The sequence below is a fragment of the Crinia signifera genome, chromosome 2 (genome assembly GCF_055691185.1).
Source record: "Crinia signifera chromosome 2, ASM5569118v1, whole genome shotgun sequence".
In the NCBI taxonomy this organism is placed as follows: domain Eukaryota; kingdom Metazoa; phylum Chordata; class Amphibia; order Anura; family Myobatrachidae; genus Crinia; species Crinia signifera.
In genome coordinates this window covers 11,024,262-11,049,950 of record NC_139218.1, presented here as the reverse complement: position 1 = coordinate 11,049,950, position 25,689 = coordinate 11,024,262, and the positions used below count along the sequence as shown (strand labels likewise).

The following is a 25,689-nucleotide window of genomic DNA, read 5'->3' as shown; positions in this document are numbered from 1 at the left end:
TATAACACATGGTGGGGATAGAACCCATGACCTCAGTGCTGTGAGGCAGTAATGTAACCATTACACCGTCCGTACTGCCCCGTATATATAACACATGGTGGGGATAGAACCCATGACCTCAGTGCTGTGAGGCAGTAATGCTATAACCATTACACAGTCCGTACTGCCCCGTATATATAACACATGGTGGGAATAGAACCCATGACCTCAGAGCTGTGAGGCAGTAATGTAACCATTACACCATCCGTACTGCCCCGTATATATAACACATGGTGGGGATAGAACCCATGACCTCAGTGCTGTGAGGTAGTAATGTAACCATTAGACCATCCGTACTGCCCCGTATATATAACACATGGTGGGGATAGAACCCATGACCTCAGTGCTGTGAGGCAGTAATGTAACCATTACACCATCCGTACTGCCCCGTATATATAGCACATGGTGGGGATAGAACCCATGACCTCAGTGCTGTGAGGCAGTAATGTAACCATTACACCGTCCGTACTGCCCCGTATATATAACAGATGGTGGGGATAGAATCCATGACCTCAGCGCTGTGAGGCAGTAATACTAACCATTACACTATCCGTACTGCCTGTATATATATAACACATGGTGGGGATAGAACCCATGACCTCAGTGCTGTGAGGCAGTAATGTAACCATTACACCATCCGTACTGCCCCATATATATAACACATGGTGGGGATAGAACCCATGACCTCAGTGCTGTGAGGCAGTAATGTAACCATTACACCATCCGTACTGCCCCGTATATATAACACATGGTGGGGATAGAACCCATGACCTCAGTGCTGTGAGGCAGTAATGCTATAACCATTACACTGTCCGTACTGCCCCGTATATATAACACATGGTGGGAATAGAACCCATGACCTCAGTGCTGTGAGGCAGTAATGTAACCATTACACCATCCGTACTGCCCCGTATATATAACACAGGGTGGGGATAGAACCCATGACCTCAGCGCTGTGAGGCAGTAATGTAACCATTACACCATCCGTACTGCCCAGTATACATAACACAGGGTGGGGATAGAACCCATGACCTCAGAGCTGTGAGGCAGTAATGTAACCATTACACCATCCGTACTGCCCCGTATATATAACACATGGTGGGGATAGAACCCATGACCTCAGTGCTGTGAGGCAGTAATGTAACCATTACACCGTCCGTACTGCCCCGTATATATAACACATGGTGGGGATAGAACCCATGACCTCAGTGCTGTGAGGCAGTAATGCTATAACCATTACACCGTCCGTACTTCCCCCATATATATAACACATGGTGGGAATAGAACCCATGACCTCAGAGCTGTGAGGCAGTAATGTAACCATTACACCATCCGTACTGCCCCGTATATATAACACATGGTGGGGATAGAACCCATGACCTCAGTGCTGTGAGGCAGTAATGTAACCATTACACCATCCGTACTGCCCCGTATATATAGCACATGGTGGGGATAGAACCCATGACCTCAGTGCTGTGAGGCAGTAATGTAACCATTACACCGTCCGTACTGCCCCGTATATATAACACATGGTGGGGATAGAACCCATGACCTCAGTGCTGTGAGGCAGTAATGCTATAACCATTACACCGTCCGCACTGCCCCGTATATATAACACATGGTGGGAATAGAACCCATGACCTCAGAGCTGTGAGGCAGTAATGTAACCATTACACCATCCGTACTGCCCCGTATATATAACACATGGTGGGGATAGAACCCATGACCTCAGTGCTGTGAGGTAGTAATGTAACCATTAGACCATCCGTACTGCCCCGTATATATAACACATGGTGGGGAAAGAACCCATGACCTCAGCGCTGTGAGGCAGTAATGCTAACCATTACACCATCCGTACTGCCCTGTATATATAACACATGGTGGGGATAGAACCCATGACCTCAGTACTGTGAGGCAGTAATGTAACCATTAGACCATCCGTACTGCCCCGTATATATAACACATGGTGGGGATAGAACCCATGACCTCAGCGCTGTGAGGCAGTAATGCTAACCATTACACCATCCGTACTGCCCTGTATATATAACACATGATGGGGATAGAACCCATGACCTCAGTACTGTGAGGCAGTAATGCTAACCATTACACCATCCGTACTGCCACGTATATATAACACATGGTGGGGATAGAACCCATGACCTCAGTGCTGTGAGGCAGTAATGCTAACCATTACACCATCCGTACTGCCTGATATAAAACACACATAGGACCACACATAACAAGTCCTGGGGTTCCCCTGACTCCTGTAATTCCTTGTGCACGTACCGTACATGATAAGTTACATGTAGTATGTAAGACGCACCATATATCATATACACTGTATGCCTACTTTCTGGCCCATGAAAATATCTTGTTGTGAACACTGTCCTAGAACGTCAGCTCATCAATATCAGGAAGACAGATAGATGAGTTTGCTAAATGGATCTGGGACCCCTCCACATGTCTTAATCCTCTCATCTGTTAACAGTCTATAAAATTGTAATAAGATTGCAAAGCCCATTACCCATAAGCCTGTGTGGCGCACAAACCTTGAGGGTATAGCAAGAGCTATTTCATGTACAAAAAAAAAAAACGAGATTTACTCAGAGGGCGAAACATGCTGTCAAGGATACTGGTAAGTATCCCCCGTAATATCCCCCCAGATGTTCCGACTCCAGCCCCTATCAGGATAATAACTCACTTGCTAATGATGCTCTGTGCCTCGCACTAATGTCATTTACTCCACGAGTGACTAGAAGAGACAAGCGATTGTTTATTAATCTTTTACTAACCCAGAATCAGCACATATGGCCATGAATGTTGGAATGAAAGTACTTGCGGAACATTCCCAGCACGCGGGCAATAAGACTGCGGAAGAGCTTCTATTTCCATGCAAAATAACCAAAGGCTTAAAGAGGGTGTATAAATATATTTATTCTGTAAGTGTCAGCCCTAGGAGTAATTCCAGTAACAGACAAGTTCTCCTGCGGCTAATTCTTCATTACATTTATGTTCTCGGGGCCTGATTCAGAGACGTGAAGCTAGCACACATCTCCGATGTTCTAAGACCTGCAGCAGCCGTTGCACAAGCAAAAAAAAATATGGTGCTTGTGTATTATCACGGCGCCGGTGCGCGCAACGCAGTTGGCATAGCAAGGGCTACGTAGTCAGTGTAGTGTAAGGGCGCCGGTGCGCGCAACGTAGTTGGCGTAGTCTGAGCTACATAGTCATCCTCCTCCGCCAGGTTAAATATGGTCAGTGGTTCAGCAGCCGTTCCAAATTAATTTTAACAAGGAACTTCAGAAATACAGCCGCAGTCACAGTCGCTTCACCTCTGACTGACTAGGCTGACTGCCGTGACCTGTCGCCGCCGCGCTGAAGGGACACTACGCTGAATAGGACAGTATGTAAACTACTTAACGCCACTGATTGGGCCTTATTCTAGTTCACTCTTTCTGACAAAATCCTTCTTAGATGGACAAAACCATGTGCACTGCAGGTGGGGCAGATGTAACATGTGCAGAGAGAATTAGATTTGGGTGAGTTATTTTGTTTCTGTGCAGGGCAAATACTGGCTGCTTTATTCTTACACTGCAATATAGATCTCACTTTGAAGTAAAACCCCACCCAAATCTAATTCTCTACTGTGGTGTATTGTGTACAAAGGGTACTATTGTGGTGTAATAATGGACTGCACACCCTAATGTTTAACATAAGAAGTGACGCGATACAGAGAGACGTTGTTACATTTAGGATGAGCAAGTGTGATTTCATCAATAGCCCCCCTACTGAGATATTAGGGTCTGCTTATTGCAAATGTAAGGTTTTGTATTCTTTGTTTCATTTCTAACAACAGATAAAGCAATAATCCGTCGCTCATAGTAACAGCTGAACAGTTTGCTCTGTGGCTGAATGAGCATGAAGGATATAGGCTAGAATGCTCCCAGAAGAGATGCACAAAGCGGTGCCTGATAACGTGTTCTATATAATAGTACATCATGTAGTATAGACTCTTAACAAGAGAGTATTGATTCTGGTTATTCAGCGTATGCAGTAAGACATGGACTGTGTTTATCTATCACCTACTCATAGTAACGACATCAATATTGTACGTTGGTCCATTGGGCAACACATCAATATACTAGTGACATCACTGACGCAAGAGGCACAGTGCTCCTCCTACTTGTGTGATGTCACTATTTCATAGTGGATAGGTAGCATTCTCATCAGCAGCAACAAAATGCTGTCTTATCTCATAGGATAGGGAAGGCTAGTGTTCATTCTAGCACACGCCATCTTTGAAAACCCATGCAGTTCCTCTTTCCTGCCTGGGGTGTCGCTGTCTGCCGTGCTGTTTCTAGCACAGGTCTGGTTTGCTGATATACAGACCACACTTTGCTAGAAGCACTACAGCAGACAGCGACATCCCAGGCAGGGAAGAGGAACTGTGTGGGTTTTGAAAGATAGCGGGTGCTAGAATGAACCCTAAAGGCCACAAGTACCTAGAGAGCTGATAGACTGCTTAGACTGCGGAGGTACAGTAGGTGCCTCATATTTGTCTGGATGAGAAACATCTGTGAAATTTTAATTTAATTTTGTAAAATGTGTTCCATTTCACTGACAGAGAATAGCTGGCTTGGGGAATGGCTCAGTGCTTTCAGTGGTGGTGATGGCCCAGATCTTTCACCAGCGGGGAATGGTCCAGTTATTTCACCAGTGGAGGATGGGCCAGTTATTTCACCAGTGGAGGATGGCCATGTTATTTCACCAGTGGGGAATGGTCCAGCTCTATCACTGGTGGGGATGGCCCAGATCTTTCACCAGTGGGGAATGTTCCGGTTATTTCACCAGTGGAGGATGGGCCAGTTATTTCACCAGTGGAGGATGGCCATGTTATTTCACCAGTGGGGAATGTTCCGGTTATTTCACCAGTGGAGGATGGGCCAGTTATTTCACCAGTGGAGGATGGCCATGTTATTTCACCAGTGGGGAATGGTCCAGCTCTATCACTGGTGGGGATGGCCCAGATCTTTCACCAGTGGGGAATGGTCCAGTTATTTCACCAGTGGAGGATGGGCCAGTTATTTCACCAGTGGGGAATGGTCCAGCTCTATCACTGGTGGGGATGGCCCAGATCTTTCACCAGTGGGGAATGTTCCGGTTATTTCACCAGTGGAGGATGGGCCAGTTATTTCACCAGTGGAGGATGGCCATGTTATTTCACCAGTGGGGAATGGTCCAGCTCTATCACTGGTGGGGATGGCCCAGATCTTTCACCAGTGGGGAATGGTCCAGTTATTTCACCAGTGGAGGATGGGCCAGTTATTTCACCAGTGGGGAATGGTCCAGCTCTTTCACTGGTGGGGATGGCCCAGATCTTTCACCAGTGGGGAATGGTCCGGTTATTTCACCAGTGGAGGATGGGCCAGTTATTTCACCAGTGGAGGATGGCCATGTTATTTCACCAGTGGGGAATGGTCCAGCTCTATCACTGGTGGGGATGGCCCAGATCTTTCACCAGTGGGGAATGGTCCAGTTATTTCACCAGTGGAGGATGGGCCAGTTATTTCACCAGTGGAGGATGGCCATGTTATTTCACCAGTGGGGAATGGTCCAGCTCTATCACTGGTGGGGATGGCCCAGATCTTTCACCAGTGGGGAATGGTCCAGTTATTTCACCAGTGGAGGATGGCCATGTTATTTCACCAGTGGGGAATGGTCCAGCTCTTTCACTGGTGGGGATGGCCCAGATCTTTCACCAGTGGGGAATGGTCCAGTTATTTCACCAGTGGAGGATGGGCCAGTTATTTCACCAGTGGAGGATGGCCATGTTATTTCACCAGTGGGGAATGGTCCAGCTCTATCACTGGTGGGGATGGCCCAGATCTTTCACCAGTGGGGAATGGTCCAGTTATTTCACCAGTGGAGGATGGCCATGTTATTTCACCAGTGGGGAATGGTCCAGCTCTATCACTGGTGGGGATGGCCCAGATCTTTCACCAGTGGGGAATGGTCCAGTTATTTCACCAGTGGAGGATGGGCCAGTTATTTCACCAGTGGGGAATGGTCCAGCTCTATCACTGGTGGGGATGGCCCAGATCTTTCACCAGTGGGGAATGTTCCGGTTATTTCACCAGTGGAGGATGGGCCAGTTATTTCACCAGTGGAGGATGGCCATGTTATTTCACCAGTGGGGAATGGTCCAGCTCTATCACTGGTGGGGATGGCCCAGATCTTTCACCAGTGGGGAATGGTCCAGTTATTTCACCAGTGGAGGATGGGCCAGTTATTTCACCAGTGGGGAATGGTCCAGCTCTTTCACTGGTGGGGATGGCCCAGATCTTTCACCAGTGGGGAATGGTCCGGTTATTTCACCAGTGGAGGATGGGCCAGTTATTTCACCAGTGGAGGATGGCCATGTTATTTCACCAGTGGGGAATGGTCCAGCTCTATCACTGGTGGGGATGGCCCAGATCTTTCACCAGTGGGGAATGGTCCAGTTATTTCACCAGTGGAGGATGGGCCAGTTATTTCACCAGTGGAGGATGGCCATGTTATTTCACCAGTGGGGAATGGTCCAGCTCTATCACTGGTGGGGATGGCCCAGATCTTTCACCAGTGGGGAATGGTCCAGTTATTTCACCAGTGGAGGATGGCCATGTTATTTCACCAGTGGGGAATGGTCCAGCTCTTTCACTGGTGGGGATGGCCCAGATCTTTCACCAGTGGGGAATGGTCCAGTTATTTCACCAGTGGGGGATGGGCCAGTTATTTCACCAGTGGAGGATGGCCATGTTATTTCACCAGTGGGGAATGGTCCAGCTCTATCACTGGTGGGGATGGCCCAGATCTTTCACCAGGCGGGGAATGGTCCGGTTATTTCACCAGTGGAGAATGGCCAGGTTATTTCACTAGTGGGGAATGGCCCAGATATTTCATGATTAGGGAATGGCCTAGTTCCTTCATTAGTGGGTAATGGCTCAGTTCCTTCATTAGTAGGGAATAGCCCAGGTTCTATCACCGGTGGGGAATGTCCCAGTTCTATCACCGGTGGGAAATGGACCAGTTCTATCACCGGTGGGGAATGGCCCAGTTCTATCACCGGTGGGAAATGGACCAGTTCTATCACCGGTGGGGAATGGCCCAGTTCTGTCATCGGTGGGGAATGGACCAGTTCTGTCATCAGTGGGGAATGGCCCAGTTCTATTACTGGTGGGGAATGGCCCAGTTCTATCACCGGTGGGAAATGGACCAGTTCTGTCAGCGGTGTGGAATGGCCCAGTTCTATCACCGGTGGGGAATGGCCCAGTTCTATTACTGGTGAGGAAAGGCCCAGTTCTATCACCTGTGGGGAATGGCCCTGTTCTGTCATCGGTGGGGAATGGACCAGTTCTGTCACCGGTGGGGAATGGCCCAGTTCTATCACCGGTGGGGAATGGCCCAGTTCTATCACTGGTGGGGAATGGCCCAGTTCTATCACCGGTGGGGAATGGCCCAGTTCTATCACCGGTGGGGAATGGCCCAGTTCTATCACCGGTGGGGAATGGCCCAGTTCTATCACCGGTGGGGAATGGCCCAGTTCCTTCATTAGTGGGGAATGGCCCAGTTCTATCATCAATGGGAATGGCCCGCTTATCACCGGTAACCTTGCTTCTTCTTCCACAAAACAACTTTAATTTTAATTAAAAAAAAAATAACCAATCTCCAGTTACAGTACTTTGTATAATGGCTAGTGCTGCCCAGAGCTTTCCAACGCCACATCCCCAGCTTATTACTGGAATGGAGGGTAAGCAGTCACAGCGGCACAGGTAACAATCTGCTGACTGTTACATCTTTATGTCGGCACAATGTGGGGGGTGCTGCAACAACAAAAGAGCCACTGAATGAGTGATATTATGTCAATTATTCTGATTTTAATAGATCGGGGCCCCCTACACCCTGGTGCTCTAGACAATTGCAGTCCCTGCTCATCCTTGGCATTCCTTACAGGTAACAGGACGCAGAAGAACGCTTTCTTTATCCAGTTATACTGAAGCACTGTGGCTCAGATTGTCTACTCGACGCTCAGAGGTCTCGCCTGGGGCCTGGCAATCCCAGGAATTGTGCATCTAATGACACATTCAAAAGATAACCCCCCCCCAAAAAAAAAAAAAAACAACAAATTGTTGCTTTGCGTCTTCGTCGTTCTCCGTTCTGAATTGTGTCCTCCGGAGGAAGCATCAAGGGAAAGCGTTCTTATCCCGCCCCGCATTATATCAGAGAACACATTTTCTATTACTGGTCATTTCTTGCAATTTCGTTTAATACAATGTATCTTTTAATATAAGGGAAGTGTCGCTGGGGAAGTGATAGCCACATTGTGATAACTGTTTTTATTGCAGTCTGACTGATGCTTTTGCAGGCACCGCGGCACATACAGGATTATAGAAATGGCTGAAATTGATGATAAAAAAACTACAACTATCCTAATGTCACCATTTCTCTGTATGTCACCGAGATTAGGATAATGCATCCAATATGCAGCTCAGTGGCGCGTTTCGTTGCAATCTGATCTGTCTCCCCAATCCATCTTCCTCTCTTTAATGCATTTCAAGATGTTGAGAGAACTCAAATGTGACATTAAACATTTCAGGTGGCTGAAGTACGGCTGCCCGATAGGAGTCTATTGGTGATGACACTTTAAGACGATGAGTCTTGTGCTTTAAAATGCTTAGAATCAACAGAGTTTTTTTTTGTTTTTTTGTGGTGGGACTTTTTTTTTTTTTTTTTCCAGGTGAGGACAAAGCAATAAATAATTAAAATACAAATCAATGCCAGTCATGTGATGTAGATTATTTTAAGTAGAGTACTCAAGCGTTCGATACCACAAGCGCTACTGTGCATAATGAATGACTGGGATGGTGGAGATCTCATCTTCTGTTGGGAAGAAGCGCCCTTGCACATGGCGTTTGGATGTGTAAATTGCGAACGTAATGGTTTCCGACACATGCAAAGCATCTGTGAGTTCACATCTCAAATCATGGCTGAAGTATCGACCAATTACTGGGCTCACTGTGGCCTCCCGCTGCAGGCAATCTGACTATTTAAAACCAGAGAAGAAACAATCTGATTAGTTACCGACATGCCATAGGGGTGAGTGGTTAATCTGAGGGATAAAACTGGAAAATCAGGGTCATTAGATTATATTAGGGAGTCTAAGAAGGCCGTGAAACGTATTTTTTTAGCAGGGTAAAATATAATTTTTGAATTATCAGTCTGTACACACTTGCCTGTCTCCGCTTCAGGGAGACAGGCAAGGAGAGGGCAGAACTGGGACAGGGTGCTTCTCTGCTCGTCTCCGCTTCAGGGAGACAGGCAAGGAGAGGGCAGAACGGGGACAGGGTGCTTCTCTGCTCGTCTCCGCTTCAGGGAGACAGGCAGGGAGTGGGCAGAACTGGGACAGGGTGCTTCTCTGCTCATCTCCGCTTCAGGGAGACAGGCAGGGAGTGGGCAGAACTGGGACAGGGTGCTTCTCTGCTCATCTCCGCTTCAGGGAGACAGGCAAGGAGAGGGCAGAACTGGGACAGGGTGCTTCTCTGCTCGTCTCCGCTTCAGGGAGACAGGCAAGTAGAGGGCAGAACTGGGACAGGGTGCTTCTCTGCTCGTCTCCGCTTCAGGGAGACAGGCAAGGAGAGGGCAGAACTGGGACAGGGTGCTTCTCTGCTCGTTTCCGCTTCAGGGAGACAGGCAAGGAGAGGGCAGAACGGGGACAGGGTGCTTCTCTGCTCGTCTCCGCTTCAGGGAGACAGGCAAGGAGAGGGCAGAACGGGGACAGGGTGCTTCTCTGCTCGTCTCCGCTTCAGGGAGACAGGCAAGGAGAGGGCAGAACGGGGACAGGGTGCTTCTCTGCTCGTTCCGCTTCAGAGAGACAGGCAGGGAGTGGGCAGAACTGGGACAGGGTGCTTCTCTGCTCGTCTCCGCTTCAGAGAGACAGGCAGGGAGTGGGCAGAACGGGGACAGGGTGCTTCTCTGCTCGTCTCCGCTTCAGGGAGACAGGCAGGGAGTGGGCAGAACTGGGACAGGGTGCTTCTCTGCTCGTCTCCGCTTCAGGGAGACAGGGAGGGAGTGGGCAGAACGGGGACAGGGTGCTTCTCTGCTCGTCTCCGCTTCAGAGAGACAGGCAAGGAGAGGGCAGAACTGGGACAGGGTGCTTCTCTGCTCGTCTCCGCTTCAGAGAGACAGGCAGGGAGTGGGCAGAACGGGGACAGGGTGCTTCTCTGCTCGTCTCCGCTTCAGGGAGACAGGCAGGGAGTGGGCAGAACTGGGACAGGGTGCTTCTCTGCTCGTCTCCGCTTCAGGGAAGACAGGGAGGGAGTGGGCAGAACGGGGACAGGGTGCTTCTCTGCTCATCTCCGCTTCAGGGAGACAGGCAGGGAGTGAGCAGAACGGGGACAGGGTGCTTCTCTGCTTGTCTCCGCTTCAGGGAGACAGGCAAGGAGTGAGCAGAACGGGGACAGGGTGCTTCTCTGCTCGTCTCTTCTCTGTGTGTATATACAGTGTATATGTGTGTGTATATATATATATATATATATATATATATACCGGGCGTCTGGCCGGCACTCCAAAGTGCTTTGTGCTTTATCTTGCCTGGTGCCTTCCAGAAAAAAACCTGAAGTCAGGTATCCATAGCTCACTTCCACGGCGGCACTCCAAGGACGAAATAAAAAGTCGACACACACTGTATGTGTTCAACGTTTCAGTGCTGTGCACTTTTATCAAGAACAGTGAACACGTTGAACACATACAGTGTGTGTCGACTTTTTATTTCGTCCTTGGAGTGCCGCCGTGGGAGTGAGCTATATATATATATATATATATATAATTTGGCCACCTCAGTGATGCCTCCAGTTGCTACAAATTGCTAGGTCACCTTCCTGCAACTGTTCTTTTCAGCTGTCCGCGGTGACAGGCGCATTTATAATGCTATTTTATACTGTTATCCTCTGTTTGTGCTAGTTCCTTTACCACCTACCGCACCTGACTGATGACTGGACGGATACCAGTGAGATGAGGATATATTTGTGTTTACAGAATGCGGCTAATTTGTCATCCAGCTCAACTGGAGTTCCGCATTCAAATCTGTCAGTTGTTGAATTGATCTATACTTGTTTAATAGAGGATATTTCAAAACCTGCAAACCGCAGGGAAACTGATGTTTTTTCATGTTTTCTCAAAAGATTCTTTAAGGATGACAAAGGTTGGAGACAACTGGAAGGAAGCCAAATCCCGCTCGGTAATCGTTTTCAGCAAAGTAACTATCTGCAATTTTCACCGTTACTGGAGCAGTTAGATAGAGAGATTGGGGGCCAGGCGGCGTCCCGGACTCACCTATTTTCAGCTGGGAACAAAACAATTTCAGCAATAAAAGAAACTGTTTCTAAAAGAAATTAAAATAGGTGACACACTTCTCGTTTCCGAGTGCCGCGGGGTTAAGGCTCCCACGGATGCTCTGCCTGTCTACGGTTGCCTGGACTTGATGGGATTTGTAGTTCTACAAAAAATGATGAACTCTGCTTCCCTTACCTTGATCCACATAAAGTTTAAAACTGATACTGTAATTCCACTTGCCATATTTGGATCATCCATATGTTTACCACGTGTGTTCAGCGTGTGTGGTGTTTGTGTGTGCAGGCGCGGCATTGTGATTCGGGAGCTGCAGGGGTGGCACTGTGACTTGAGCCGGATCATCTTGGCACAGCCTCCCACTGCTCAATGCCAGGATGATGCCATTGAACAATGACGCGTTTCACCGCAAATAATTTTCTCAAGACCCTGAACCAATCACTGCATTTGGGAAGCGGGGTCCAGCATGTTGCTGCATTGTGGGGGGTTGTGTATGCATCTGTTCACACCCAGAGGGGAAAAAACCCTTTCTGAAACATGTGACTCATACAATTGAAACGCGTCAGTTTGGAAATCGCTGCAGGAAGGGACCCTTACATGCTCAATAAATTACATGCACCCATTTGTCTGTCCAATAAAGTACTTTCCTCTCTCCAAACCAGTTCAGCTTACTTGGGAAGCTGCTTATTAAGAGAATGTAATTTTGTTATGCCAATGCATGTATCTGACCCAGCAAATAGCAGATTCATTTGAAATAATTACAACTATTTGAATGAAATTTATGCAGATATATGTGGCCCAGTCTGATAGTTGTGCATTTAGTCATATAGCAGGTACAGTATATATCTATCTATCTATCTATCTACCTATCCTGTATATATAAAGGCCAGGGCCGGTGAAAGCCCTTTCAGTGCCCCAGACAGTCGACATGGTGTCGACATGGACACCGTCTAAGTGTACCACGTCGCCTCACATGGATAGCTGCGCTCGCCATGCTTTGGGCACGGTGCCTCGCTGTGCCTGGTACACTATTTTATTCTCCCACCACGCCCTAGCAGCTGGTAGAGCATGAAATCCCGCCTGTCGGCCCAAAAAAAAACATGAAGAACTTCTGACTCTGTCGACCTTAGTCATGTAGACCTAAGCTCGTCGACCTTTAGTGGTTGACCAATGCATGTCGACCTACAGTAAATAGGGACCACCTAATGACCATATCACATGGATGGGGTGGAGAGTGTGTGGGGAAAAAAAATGTCACAGCTCAAAGTGAACGTAAAAACTGTCACAGCTCAAAGTGACAGCAAAACCTGCCACAGCTCAAAGTGAAAGCAAAAACTGCCACAGCTCAAAGTGAAAGCAAAAACTGCCACAGCTCAAAGTGAAAGCAAAAACTGCCACAGCTCAAAGTGAAAGCAAAAACTGCCACGGCTCAACATGAAAGCAAAAAACTGCCAAGGCTCAAAGTGAAAGTAACAACCTGTAGTTAATAAATATACTTAAACAAAATTACTTCAACACATTGGGGGCATTTCAGGTATCACAGGGGCATGCTTTGTGCACTAATATGCCCCCGTGTTAGGGGGCGCAGGTGAGTCTATCTGAGTCACAGGGCATATAGGGGAACCCAGCAGATATTACTGGGCTGCTGTGACTTACACATTGCAAATACCGGACATAGAGCCGTCATTATGTTCCGTCCGGTATCGCTAATCACCCTGTGTACTCGACGCTGCTGAAATGTCAATTAAAAAACAATTGTTTCCCTACAGTAATTGCATCTGTCCATAGCGGGACCAGGCTGCCTTGTTTTGCTCACCAGCGGGTACTCGAGCCCACGAAATATGATGATATATTACTGTACCTTGGGATCTCATTCTGCTGTAACAAATCCATTATTATATAATTATTGAATTGCCATGGCAACAAAGCTATCACTTGGCACATTTACTCTGGAGATGCCAAATACAAAGAACCGTGTTTCTAAAGAGCTGCTATTGCAGACCGAGCCTCGCAGTTCAATGCGGAACGACCAAGGCCTGGACTGCGGTCATTACTACACATATTCCGGCAACGTGATATCCAGCAGACACATGTATGTACATAAGCTACCGTCTGCTGTGACCATGGGGTCTTTGTATACTTTTCAAAAGCCATTAGTGCTGTCATAATGGAAACAGGAGTAGGCAGGAGACATGGTACACCTAGGGGGGGACATTGGGTGAGCGTCTTACCTTCAAATAGGTGGCACATTACTCTTATCCTCAGGAGAGAGTTTGGTTTACAATGTTTATTTGCAGAGCACAAGATAATATTGATGCATATATCGCGTACCATCACAAGTTCCTGACACAATAACCTATTGTCACCTACCACATGGCCAGATTAAGCCTTCAGGGGGCCCGTGTCACTTTAGACAGGGGGGCCCCCTCCCAATTGTCATTGCTGGTCGCAAACTGCACGGGAGAATATTACACTGTCAAAACACAGAGTAAATGCAGTATAAACTTGGTCAATAGGTAACTGCAATATAAACCTAATTATGTATACATAAATATAAAATACCACATGAAAAGCTAGTGTTTGTCCATCTGTGCCTTACTCTGTAGCAGACCTCACAGACTTAGCGCTGCCTCTGATTAAAAACCCTCCCATGACGAGGCTGCCGCTGCTGCTGTCCTCCGTGGGCCTGAGAAGTATGTGATGAGCTCCACCAAGCAGAGCTCAGCACAAGCCGCTCAGCCTCTGACCTTTTGTGCAAAGTCTCATGGGACTTAGTCCACTCTCAGTAATGCACTTGTGCAGTCAGTGTGCCTTGGCTCCCGATGCTCAGCACCATTAATCATTGTCACATTGGAAGATAGGTGAAGCTGCAGCACCAACCCACTGCCATGCACAAAACCTTTAGCTGAAAAAAATATTTAAGTTAAAAAAAACACATGCCAACCACAGGGGGCACCTAGATAGATGGGTAACCCAAGGGTACTGACCCTCTTAGCCCCCACCCCCATAATCCGGACCTGACCTACCACTTACAGTATGTCATTGTCCATGCAGTATGTAGCACACCCTTTCCGGAACAGGCACTCATTCTTTACTACTCTTCTCTGCTTAGTATTGATAGGCTACCATAGGGTCTCCTTGGTGGATGTGATCGGCTAAAGTCACCATGGTCTGAGATGTTAGAGCTGGTCTGCCAGAGCGTTCTCAGTGATTCTCCAGCCCTTTGTGCTAAATTACAGCATTTGCATTCCTGGTGTTGGATTGTTGCTGACCTCATTCCCATCTCCTCAATTGAGCCTGTGCTCCATGTTACTGGGTTCTTGGACCCTGGGTTCATCTTGACCCTTTTCTTGGCTTTTGGCATTATATCTTCTGATTACCACTTTCTTGGATCCTGTGCCTCTGATCTTGATACAGGTAGGTATTGTGCATGCATGCCTCTCTCAGGATCTAATAGTTCCAGTTCCAGCACCTTTTTCATCCACCTTATCTGTTGTCTACCAGTATTTGTCTGGGACCAAGATCTCAATTTGTTCATCAACATTGAATCTTTGCCTCCTGATTTGTCCTCCCCAATTTACGATTCAGCATCATCTATCCGGATGACATTATTGTCTTTCACCATTTGTTGTCAGCAGAACTGAACTGAGATCTGATGACATCACTGGCAGGTTCCAGTCAAGTTCCTAGATGTATCCCAGAGCTTCCGTGCCTTGTGGTATGGTGAATGGCATAGTTATAATGGGTTCTAAGGGGGGCCCAAACCTGGCATAGAAACAAAGTAACTCACCCAAATCTAACTCCCTCTGCACGTTACATCTGTCCCATCTGCAGTGCAGCATGGTTTTGTCCAATTGAGAAAGATTTTGCATTTGCGATCAAGTCTGAATCAAGCCCATAGTTTCCTTCTAAATAAATTAGTATGGAGAACGGGCTTGTATTACCCTGAAGACTAACTTGTGCGAATCTTCTAATCCCCCAGCCGATACAAGAAGACATCAAAGTCTCATGTTCGGGGATTACACAGGGGTTTTGTTGTTTGGTGAGGAGATAAGAGGCCGCTGCGTTACTTAACAAGAAAACAGTAAAAAAATATAACAGAAATATAACATTTACCTGACACAAATGCAGATTTTGGGGCAATTCAAAGCGAGTTGTAGTTTAGATAGGTCTCGTTATTCTACAACTCCCGGTGCTAGGCTGCGGTGTGGGGCGGGGTGGTTTGTGGGACTTTAGCATAGGGCAAGCCCATCCCTCACACCAGCTGCTGCCCCTGCGATGTTTCTGCTAAATTTTGCAGGCACATCGCTAAAGTACAAGCACTTTGCTACACAATGAAACGCTCACACATTGTCGGTTGTGCCTTGGCTGTGTTTGACGTTATTCAGCCACCGCTGTCCTTCTCCCGCATAGTCCGTACACTTCTGTGTTGTCCAGACCTCTTCCACACAACGCAGCATTGCCGCAGTTGCAACTATCCATCGCAGCTCCTACGGCTTCCATTACCACCTTTATGCTGATGATACCCTCATCTATCTCTCCTCCCCCGACCTATCCCCATCACTCCTGTCCAAGGTCTCCGAATGCCTCACGGCCATCTCAGCCTGAAAAACATGGCTGAAACTGAACTTCTAATCTTCCATCCCCCGAACATCCCCTCTTCTCCCACTATCTCCATCAGCATTGGTGAAACCGAGATCACCTCCACCGACCAAACGCGCTGCCTCGGTGTCATCATTGACTCCTCCCTCTCTTTCACCCCCACATTTGTGCTCTCTCACAGTCTTGCCGCTTTCACCTCCGCAACATCTCGTGCATCAGACCATTCCTCTCCACTGACGCGACCAAAATTCTCATTCACTCTCTTGTCATCTCCTGCCTTGACTACTGCAACATCCTTCTCTCTGGGCTACCTCTCACCCGCCTCGCACCTCTCCAATCCATTCTTAATGCTGCTGCTAGGCTCCTCTCCAGCCGGTCTACCTCCGCCTCCCCCCTCTGTCTATCTCTTCACTGGCTCCCCATTCCTTTCCGAGGTCTCTTTAAACTCCTCACCACCACCTACAAGGCTCTCTCCTCCTCCACCGCTTCTTACCTCTCTTCACTGATCTCTATCCACACTCCCTCCCGTCCTCTTCGCTCCGCCACCGACCGCCGCCTGACCTCTCACCTAATCATCTCCTCCCACTCCCATGTCCAAGACTTCTCTCGCGCTGCCCCCCTGCACTGGAACAACCTCCCGCCACCCATCAGGCTTTCTGATTCCCTTACCTCCTTCAAGCGCTCCCTCAAAACCCACTTCTTCCGACTGGCCTATCCCTCCTCCTCCTAACCTCTTTTGCTCCTACTATCCTGCCTACCCCTCCATCCGTTCCCATCCGTTCCTACTTATCCTATTGATTTTCGTTCGTCCACCCACCTCCTTTTAGTCTGTTAACTCTTATGAGTAGGGCCCTCCTTCCTCACGTACTCACCCTACCTCTTTACCTCACCTGTGCTCCTGTCCTGTTCTTCCCTTCCTCTACTTCATCTTCAGTCTCCTCGACAATTTCCACACCTACTTCAGAACTGATGCTGATTTTAGTTCTACCAGCTATAACCCTATTTATACTGTATTTTATCAACACACCCTGTACGTTACCTTGTAATTTGTTTTTTTGTTTCCTATGTACGGCGCTGCGGACACTTTGTGACTACTACTACTGCAACATCGGCAAAACTGCAGTTTAAATGCTCATGCACGTGAATGCGCAGATCTTCCGGGTGTCACCCTCCCTATTAAATGTCCCTTGATCAAGCAACAGAGGGGGAGACACTGATAATTGTCAGAGGGGGCTTATACACTAAAACTGTACACAGTATCCGGGCGGAATTTTCCTCTATGCTTCGGTAATTACCCAACTGGCTGAGGACATTTGCAATTGGTAAAGAAAGGGAGAAGGACATTGTTCTCAAATCATAAATCCACATATCTGCAGCTGGGGCGGATGCATCATTTTAAAGGACATCAGAGAATTTCTGTAGGGATTTGAGTCGGGACATGAAATGAGGGCTTAACCAGACTACGGCCCGGAGGAGCGATCCTACAAGTAATGCAGCGGCGGCATATTAGTGTATATACTGTGCCAGCCCACTGCAAGCGCTTTCAGTGTATATTTAAGGACATAAGCTTCTTAAAATGTAAGCCGCTATACGGATGTTTTTTTTAGAAAACGGCTGCGGTGGCACTTTATAGATGGAGAAGGAATCATGTTCTGTGCTATAATTTATGCTCTAAGACAGAGAGAAGGACGACTTTATTGTCTATTACCGAGTGTCAGGACTTCGGGAAGTTTCTATGGATAGTTTGTGAAGGGCGGACAGAGAGTAATTCGCAGGCGATGCTGGGGGGACAGTGCGGGTAGCGCAGGCTATACTGATAAGGTGCCACTGTGGCAGGGTAAGTGTAAGGCTTCTCCGCACCCTAGGCAAAACTTCAACCTACAGCACCCCCCCCCCATACTGCCACCAATACCTACTTTCTAACCTCTTAATGCCTACTTACCTAACATTCTGGAATGGCAGGTATGCTCACAAAAATTGGGTAGTCCTCTGCTTTCCCTGGAGCCCTCTACACTGTCCCCTCTGCCATCCACAACAGAGTACAAGGAAGAGGGGGCAGCATGCCTAAGGGAAAGTATGGGGGTGAGGTCTTAGAAGTTCCACAGCTGCCACCTGCATTAAGTACAAGATCATCATAGACATCCTTGATTTTTTTTTTTTGATAGGCAGACTTAATGGCGCCCCCCAAGATTCTAAAGCTGCCTAAAGGTGCCCATACACTAGTAAGATTTATCTTCAGATCTGGCTGGTTGCAACAAAAACATGGTTATGGATGAGTGACAGTTTGTCAGTTTTCCAGCATTTCCAAGCAAATGGTCAACTGTCATTTGCTCTCATCCATAACCATGTTTTTGTTCCAACCAGACAGATCTGCAGATAAATCTGCGTGTGTATGGCCACCTTTATGGTAGAGCCGGCCCTGCACTTTGGTGTCGCCCTTTGAAACAGATGACAAAATAACCCAACAACATTCAGTCAAACAATCCACACTTTGGTGCTCAACTCTCCAACCCAACACACCCGGACGGGCTGGTGCTATTCCCAGTACCAGGAGCTCACCGAAGCCACAAAACAACAACCGAAACCCTTAGAATAAAGGGACCGGGCACTGACAACCCAAAGATAAACAAAAACACCCCCAACAAACCTAAATATACAATAATAATAACACCAATCAACTACTAGATTTTATCATTTACACCAGCAACCAATGAGGCTCTACACTTGGGCCTAGGCAGTGACGTAACTAGGATTTTTTTTGCCCCTGCCAAAAAAGTTTCTGGCGCCACCCTTCATACATCGATTATAATTTTTACCTACATGCTCATTGCCAGGGGTTTCTTTCTTGTTGCCAGGCTTTTTTTCTCTTGTTGCCAGGGGTTTCATGCTCATTGCCAGGAGTTTCTTTCTTGTTGCCAGTGTTTTCTTTCTTCTTGCTACGGATTTCTTTCTTGTTGCCAGGTTTTTTCTTTCTCATTGCCAGGGGTTTCATGCTCATTGCCAGGAGTTTCTTTCTTGTTGGCATGGGTTTTTTAGCTCATTGCCAGGGGTTTCAAGCTCCATGGCACGTCACTTTCCCGGAATCCGGCATTTTCAGATTGTGCTACAGTATGTGCGCTGGTGGTAGAGATCCATTAGGACCTATAGCATCTGTCTGAAGTGGCGTAAGTTCGTTCCAGTTGCCCGGAGGCAAGATATATATTGGTGCCCCCCCCAAACACACACACACACATACATACACACATACGTACACACACAACCCTATATAACCTTATATAAAATATATATATTCTGTTCAGCATATAGATAGATCAATCGATCGATAGATAGAACATGATTATATATTTCAGAACTCAGCCACAGAAGCAATATCGTTGGCTTTTAAATAACGGATTTAAACTTCCAGGGAGAGGTGCCCCTTTGGGAGCAGGAATCCGGTGGCAGATGACTCCATTGCCTCCCAGAGTTCTGCCTCTGTCTGTCTCCTAGGTGGCGGCCATTTCTGGAGGGCCATTTTCAGCAGATTCCATGCGAATGACTAAAGTGCACGGAATCTGCATAAAACAAGCGCCTGCTCCCCCAAAGCCACCGATTGGTCTGTGGTGATATTTGCTAATTGAATTTAAACCCAGCCAGATACCTGGCTTACGCTTCATCGATGATCGTATTTAAATCAATGATGTCATTCCATCACGGCTAACGCGTTCCGCACTTCTATTAGCCTCTTACTGGAAGCGTAGCTTGTGTTGTGTTACCAGGGGACATCACTGGACTGTACGTCCTTTGGCCCATGGGTCAAACGACGCCACATGCCACGTTGAAGCCTATTACGCTATCAGACAGCAGCCGTTGATTCCTTTCCATAAAGAAAAAAATTCCCTGGCACAAGACCTTCCGTATGCAGAATTATTGAGCAATCTGTCTCCTGTGCTATTAGCCAGATCAGTGCGTAGCTAAACACGAGGGGGCTTCCTACAGGGAAGGAATTACAATGGCCCTATCGTTTTTATCTCGCTCAGAACATGACTCTCGCACACTTCATAATTAAGCCATTTATAATTACATTTCACCTCAAAGTTAAAATTCCTGTTCTGTTTGTGAGTAAACAGCTTGAGGGTTATTGCGAGATTCCCCAGGCTTTCCCCGGAGAGGGTCTTCTCATTTGTTTCCTTTATTTTTCTGGGTTAATTGTAATTATTGCATTAAATTCATTTAGCGCTACCTCCAAGCCTGGTTTTCTGTCCCAGTGACTTAGCTCCATACGGAGAATATTAAGGAGGTGAGCTTACACAAATTATAGGCTACGAAAGACGCCCTAATGAAATCCTGTTGCTGAATTACTGAATGCTAATCCCCCAGGAGAGGCACCGGGTATTAATGGAATCGCAGCACAGAAGCGGAAACTGGAAGCAGCTACTGTACGCGCGCTTCCTGACATTTAAAGGCTTTTCTGTCCTTTTAAATGTCCCGGATGACTATATTTCAAGTGCAAGATCCGGTGGGTGAGATGTACTAAGCCTTGGAGAGGGACAAAGTAGAGAGAGATAAAGTACCGTAAATTACTGTGTAATAGGCTTGGTTTGAAAAATGACAGGAGCTGATTGGTAGGCACTTTGAGGGCAATTCAGACCTGCCAATGGTGGAGCAGACGCAGGGTACCGCCCACTGTATTATGGGCTTGCTCACAAAAAAACAGTGGGCACACTCTTGGAAACGCTGGGTGCCATACTGCATGACCCTCCTTTCTATTGGGCAGATATCTGCCTGCAAAGAGTATTTCTGCTTTCGATCCTGATGCCTTGAGGCCGCTCGTCGCGATTAAATCAGCATCGAATGCGGCAGTACATGTGCGATTCAGACTTAATTTTCGTTCGATTTGGACTATATTTAGTGGACCATACCATGGAATTTCTGGGCAAGGACAGTCATTTTCTGCAGTCACTGTGACTTCTTATTTCAGCTGCTGCTGTCTGTGAACTGTGGAATATTTTATTAGTAATCTTTAGCTAAACACACAAAAAGTACAAGTTTTGAAATCAGGTTTTTTTTTGTTTTTTTTTTTGTTTTTTTAACCGAGGTCACACAAGGTCAAAATGCATTTGGAATTTATAGCAAAGGCATCGCATTGATCATGTGAGTGAGAAGAAAAAAAATTTGACTGCGAATAGTTGCAAAGAATAAATGCAGTATTGCAGGCAGCCAAAATATATTGCTACTAATATATAGAAATGTCTCTCATAGGAAAAAAAAATATCTGACATTCTACTACCAACTATAATCTCGCTGAAACTATTTGGAGAAAGTCGGCAAGTACAGTATGGATAATTCACAGTATTTGCTTTTATAGTGTATCCCTGGCCTTGTATTGCTCTACTTTAACTACATTCCAGTGCACCACTGCTCTATAACCATCACCCTTCCAGACTGTTGTATAATGCAGCGCGCCTAGAAGAGTAGTGCACTGTCAGCAGTGCAGGACGAGCAGTCCTGCACTCACAGCGTCCTGCGGGCAGCTTAGCAGACCGGTATCTGAGAGAGAACTGACTTTTCATTTCATATCATCCTGCTCCATCCAACTGTCAGGGGAGACTTTCCCAAGTAGCTGGCAGCTGAGCCCGGCAGGTCTGACTTTGATCTTATCAGAGGGACACTGACAGGCCGCGCCTGATCCTCCAGAGAGCGATATGGAAAGCAACTGTCAGGCAGCAAGCAGAGCGTGTTAACCCTGCAATGGTGACTGGCAGCGGCATCGTAGTCAGACACAGAGGGGTTAAACGTAGCCTGCTTGTGTGACTTCTGGAACCCACTTGTGCCTGGAGCAGTGGAACAGTTAAGGTGGGCACATGCCAACACAGGTTGACTTGCGCAATTGCTCTGCAAGAAGCACATTTATGTATTTGCATGCAGGCTAAATACTGACTGCTTTTGCATGTAGCCCGCACAGATTCATTTTCACATTACAAATGAGATTTAGTTGGATAATTCGTTCCCGAATCGGCATGTATCTGCGCCTCCACATTTGGATTTGGATTTAGCCTCAGAACCGCCATCCCCTCCCGATAATGGTCTGGTGCTTCACGTTACGTAGACAGAGTCTGGTGCGCACCGTCCTTGTGTTGTTCCATCCAGTTAGCTGCTTGATGGTCTGTTACGAGATGGAAGAACGCAGCCATACTGTGCGCGTCTCTGGCCCGCGAAGACGGTGATTTAAAGCACTGGGTTACAAGAGATCGTTAATGGACACGATGGTATTCGTGCGCATCAGCCCCCAGAGAAACATCCGTGCGTTGCGGTCAATACGTGCAACATATATTGGCAGCAGCCGCACTTATTGCCTCCACCTAATGATTTATAGATGAAATGTGGACCTTTAACCTGTCAATGATACAAAGGCTGACGGCAGAGCGAGGGACGCGGTAGTGGCCTAGTGATAAGCTAGGGTTGTTCACCTGCCCCTCAGTGGCGTAACTATAAATCCCCCCCCCGGCTCCTCTACAGAGTGTTTCCCCATAACGGAGAAGCTGAAGCAGGAGAGAGGAAGAGAGACCAGCCGACACTGCTGCTTCCCTTGGCCGCCCCAGCACGTCCATCTGCCCGCCCATCCTGTACACAGTAGCCAATAGCCGGCTCTGTGTACAGTCAATTGAATCAGTGTGGGAATTGTCATCTCTGCCATGGCCCCACCCACGCTGCGGCTGACTCGCCTCCGGTGCTCAGCCAGTGGGCAGTGGCAGGTAGCAGCATGTCAGTTCGTCGAGCGAGTGCCAGCGCCCACACAGATCCTGCTGCCACTTGCTCCCCCAAGTTGCTGCTGGGGCTGCCTTACATTAGTTACGCCACTGCTGCCCCTCTCCTTCAGGGAGAAAATGCTCTGTTCCTGGACTTACCTGGTAATGTATGACTGCCAGCACCTGTGGTGACACCTTTCTTATCAGTTACCTAGCTCCCCACAGGTGCTGGCAATCCTACATTATCAGGGAAGCCCAGAAACAGAGCATTGTATCCCTGAGGGAGAGGGTCCGGTAGGCAACCCTGTGTTATACAGTTATATTAGGGTTGCCCTCTCCTTCAGGGAGAAAATGCTCTGTTCCTGGGCTTCCCTGGTAATGTAGGATTGCCAGCACCTGTGGGGAGCTAGGTAACTGATAAGAAAGGTGTCACCACAGGTGCTGCAATCATACATTACCAGGGAAGCCCAGGAGCAGAGCATTGTGTCCTCCTGGAGAGGGGCATGCTGGGAGGTATGGATAATGTAGGATTGCCAGCACCTGTGGGGAGCTAGGTAACTGATAAGAAAGGTGTCACCACAGGTGCTGGCAGTCATACATTACCAGGGAAGTCCAGGAGCAGAGCATTGTGTCCTCCTGGAGAGGGGCATGCTGGGAGGTATGGATAATGTAGGATTGCCAGCACCTGTGGGGAGCTAGGTAACTGATAAGAAAGGTGTCACCACAGGTGCTGGCAGTCATACATTACCAGGGAAGTCCAGGAACAGAGCATTGTGTCCTCCTGGAGAGGGGCATGCTGGGAGGTATGGATAATGTATGATTGCCAGCACCTATGGGGAGCTAGGTAACTGATAAGAAAGGTGTCACCACAGGTGCTGCAATCATACATTACCAGGGAAGCCCAGGAGCAGAGCATTGTGTCCTCCTGGAGAGGGGCATGCTGGGAGGTATGGATAATGTATGATTGCCAGCACCTATGGGGAGCTAGGTAACTGATAAGAAAGGTGTCACCACAGGTGCTGCAATCATACATTACCAGGGAAGCCCAGGAGCAGAGCATTGTGTCCTCCTGGAGAGGGGCATGCTGGGAGTTATGGATAATGTAGGATTGCCAGCACCTGTGGGGAGCTAGGTAACTGATAAGAAAGGTGTCACCACAGGTGCTGGCAGTCATACATTACCAGGGAAGTCCAGGAGCAGAGCATTGTGTCCTCCTGGAGAGGGGCATGCTGGGAGGTATGGATAATGTAGGATTGCCAGCACCTGTGGGGAGCTAGGTAACTGATAAGAAAGGTGTCACCACAGGTGCTGGCAGTCATACATTACCAGGGAAGTCCAGGAACAGAGCATTGTGTCCTCCTGGAGAGGGGCATGCTGGGAGGTATGGATAATGTAGGATTGCCAGCACCTGTGGGGAGCTAGGTAATTGATAAGAAAGGTGTCACCACAGGTGCTGGCAGTCATACATTACCAGGGAAGTCCAGGAACAGAGCATTGTGTCCTCCTGGAGAGGGGCATGCTGGGAGGTATGGATAATGTAGGATTGCCAGCACCTGTGGGGAGCTAGGTAACTGATAAGAAAGGTGTCACCACAGGTGCTGGCAGTCATACATTACCAGGGAAGTCCAGGAACAGAGCATTGTGTCCTCCTGGAGAGGGTCAGGTAGGCAAGCATGTGATAAATGCACATAGAATCCTATGACAAGCCTTTGCGACAATTTACAGAACTGCGTAAAAATAAGGTTGCACTATACATAATGAGGTACTTGTGAGTTATCCGGGCGTCCGATTTTTAAATCGGGTCGGATCGGGACATCGCATCGCATCGCATGCGACCATCGGATGCGATGCGATGCGATGACCCGATTTTTCCATAGGAATCAATGTTAAAATGGACTGAGTCCATTTTAACATGGAATTCAATGGGAAAAAGGGTCCTTTTCATACCCCTACTATCCAAGTGGGCATGGAGTTGGATATAAACCTGTGGCGAGCGTAGCGAGCCACCGAGCCCGAAGCGTGGCGAGCGTAGCGAGCCCCGCGAGGGGACACAGAATACCGTCCCCTCGCGGGGCTCGCTTCGCTCGCCACGCTTCGGGCTCGGTGGCTCGCTACGCTCGCCACAGGTTTATATCCAACTCCATGCCCACTTGGATAGTAGGGGTATGAAAAGGACCCCTTTATCCATAGGAATCATTTTAACATTGATTCCTATGGAAAAATCGGGTCATCGCATCCGATGGTCGCATCGCATCGCATCTGATTGTATGCCTTAACTTAAGGCATACAATCAAAAAATCGGACGCCCGGATAACTCACAAGTACCCATAATGAAATGATACAAAATCATCAGTACGCCGCAGATGCTAATGTAGATTACAGGATAGGCCTCGCTCATCACACCACCAGAGTCTGGGGCCTACTACGCGTTTCCTGGAATTGGGGTACCCCCCCCCCCCCCCCAACGCTGTTGCTTTATAAACGTCTGCATCTTTATTGATGACTGTGGTTAAGGCCTGGTATACTGAAGCACAGACACATCTCTCCATACTGTTACACTGTACTTACAGACACTGGATCACACAGGAGACAGACATACGTGATGGATCTATGGGTCACTAATGCTGCTTCTGTTTGCTTGGTGGAGTGACAGTGCCACCTACTGACATCTGGTGGTATTGCATCCGTCCAGACTTCTGCATACACCTGCATGTCACTAATCCCTGTGCAGAACGGGATGGGGGATTTTCAGTGACTGTGGAAGCAAAATGTTACCCTGAGATTTTTATATTAGTACATTGCATTTGTCTGGCCACAGCTGGGTGGGATGAATGCTCCTGAGAATGGGGATCCATGTGTTTATAGGGTGCAGTCACTGATTATTTAATAAATCAAATGTAATTATAGGTAAAGGGGAAAATTTTGAGTGGTATATTGC

The 25,689-nt window shown here is 47.7% G+C and overlaps 1 long non-coding RNA gene across 2 annotated transcripts in view; it reads right to left on the bottom strand.

Moving 5' to 3' along the window:
- LOC146058660 (uncharacterized) overlaps positions 1-25,403 on the bottom strand; it is a 188,001-nt gene extending 162,598 nt beyond the window's left edge. For both annotated transcript variants that reach the window (XR_014469884.1, XR_014469883.1), the window contains exon 1: positions 25,320-25,403. This is a non-coding gene — a long non-coding RNA (uncharacterized LOC146058660). The remainder of the gene's footprint in view (positions 1-25,319) is intronic.
- Between the last annotated feature and the right edge of the window lie 286 nt (positions 25,404-25,689).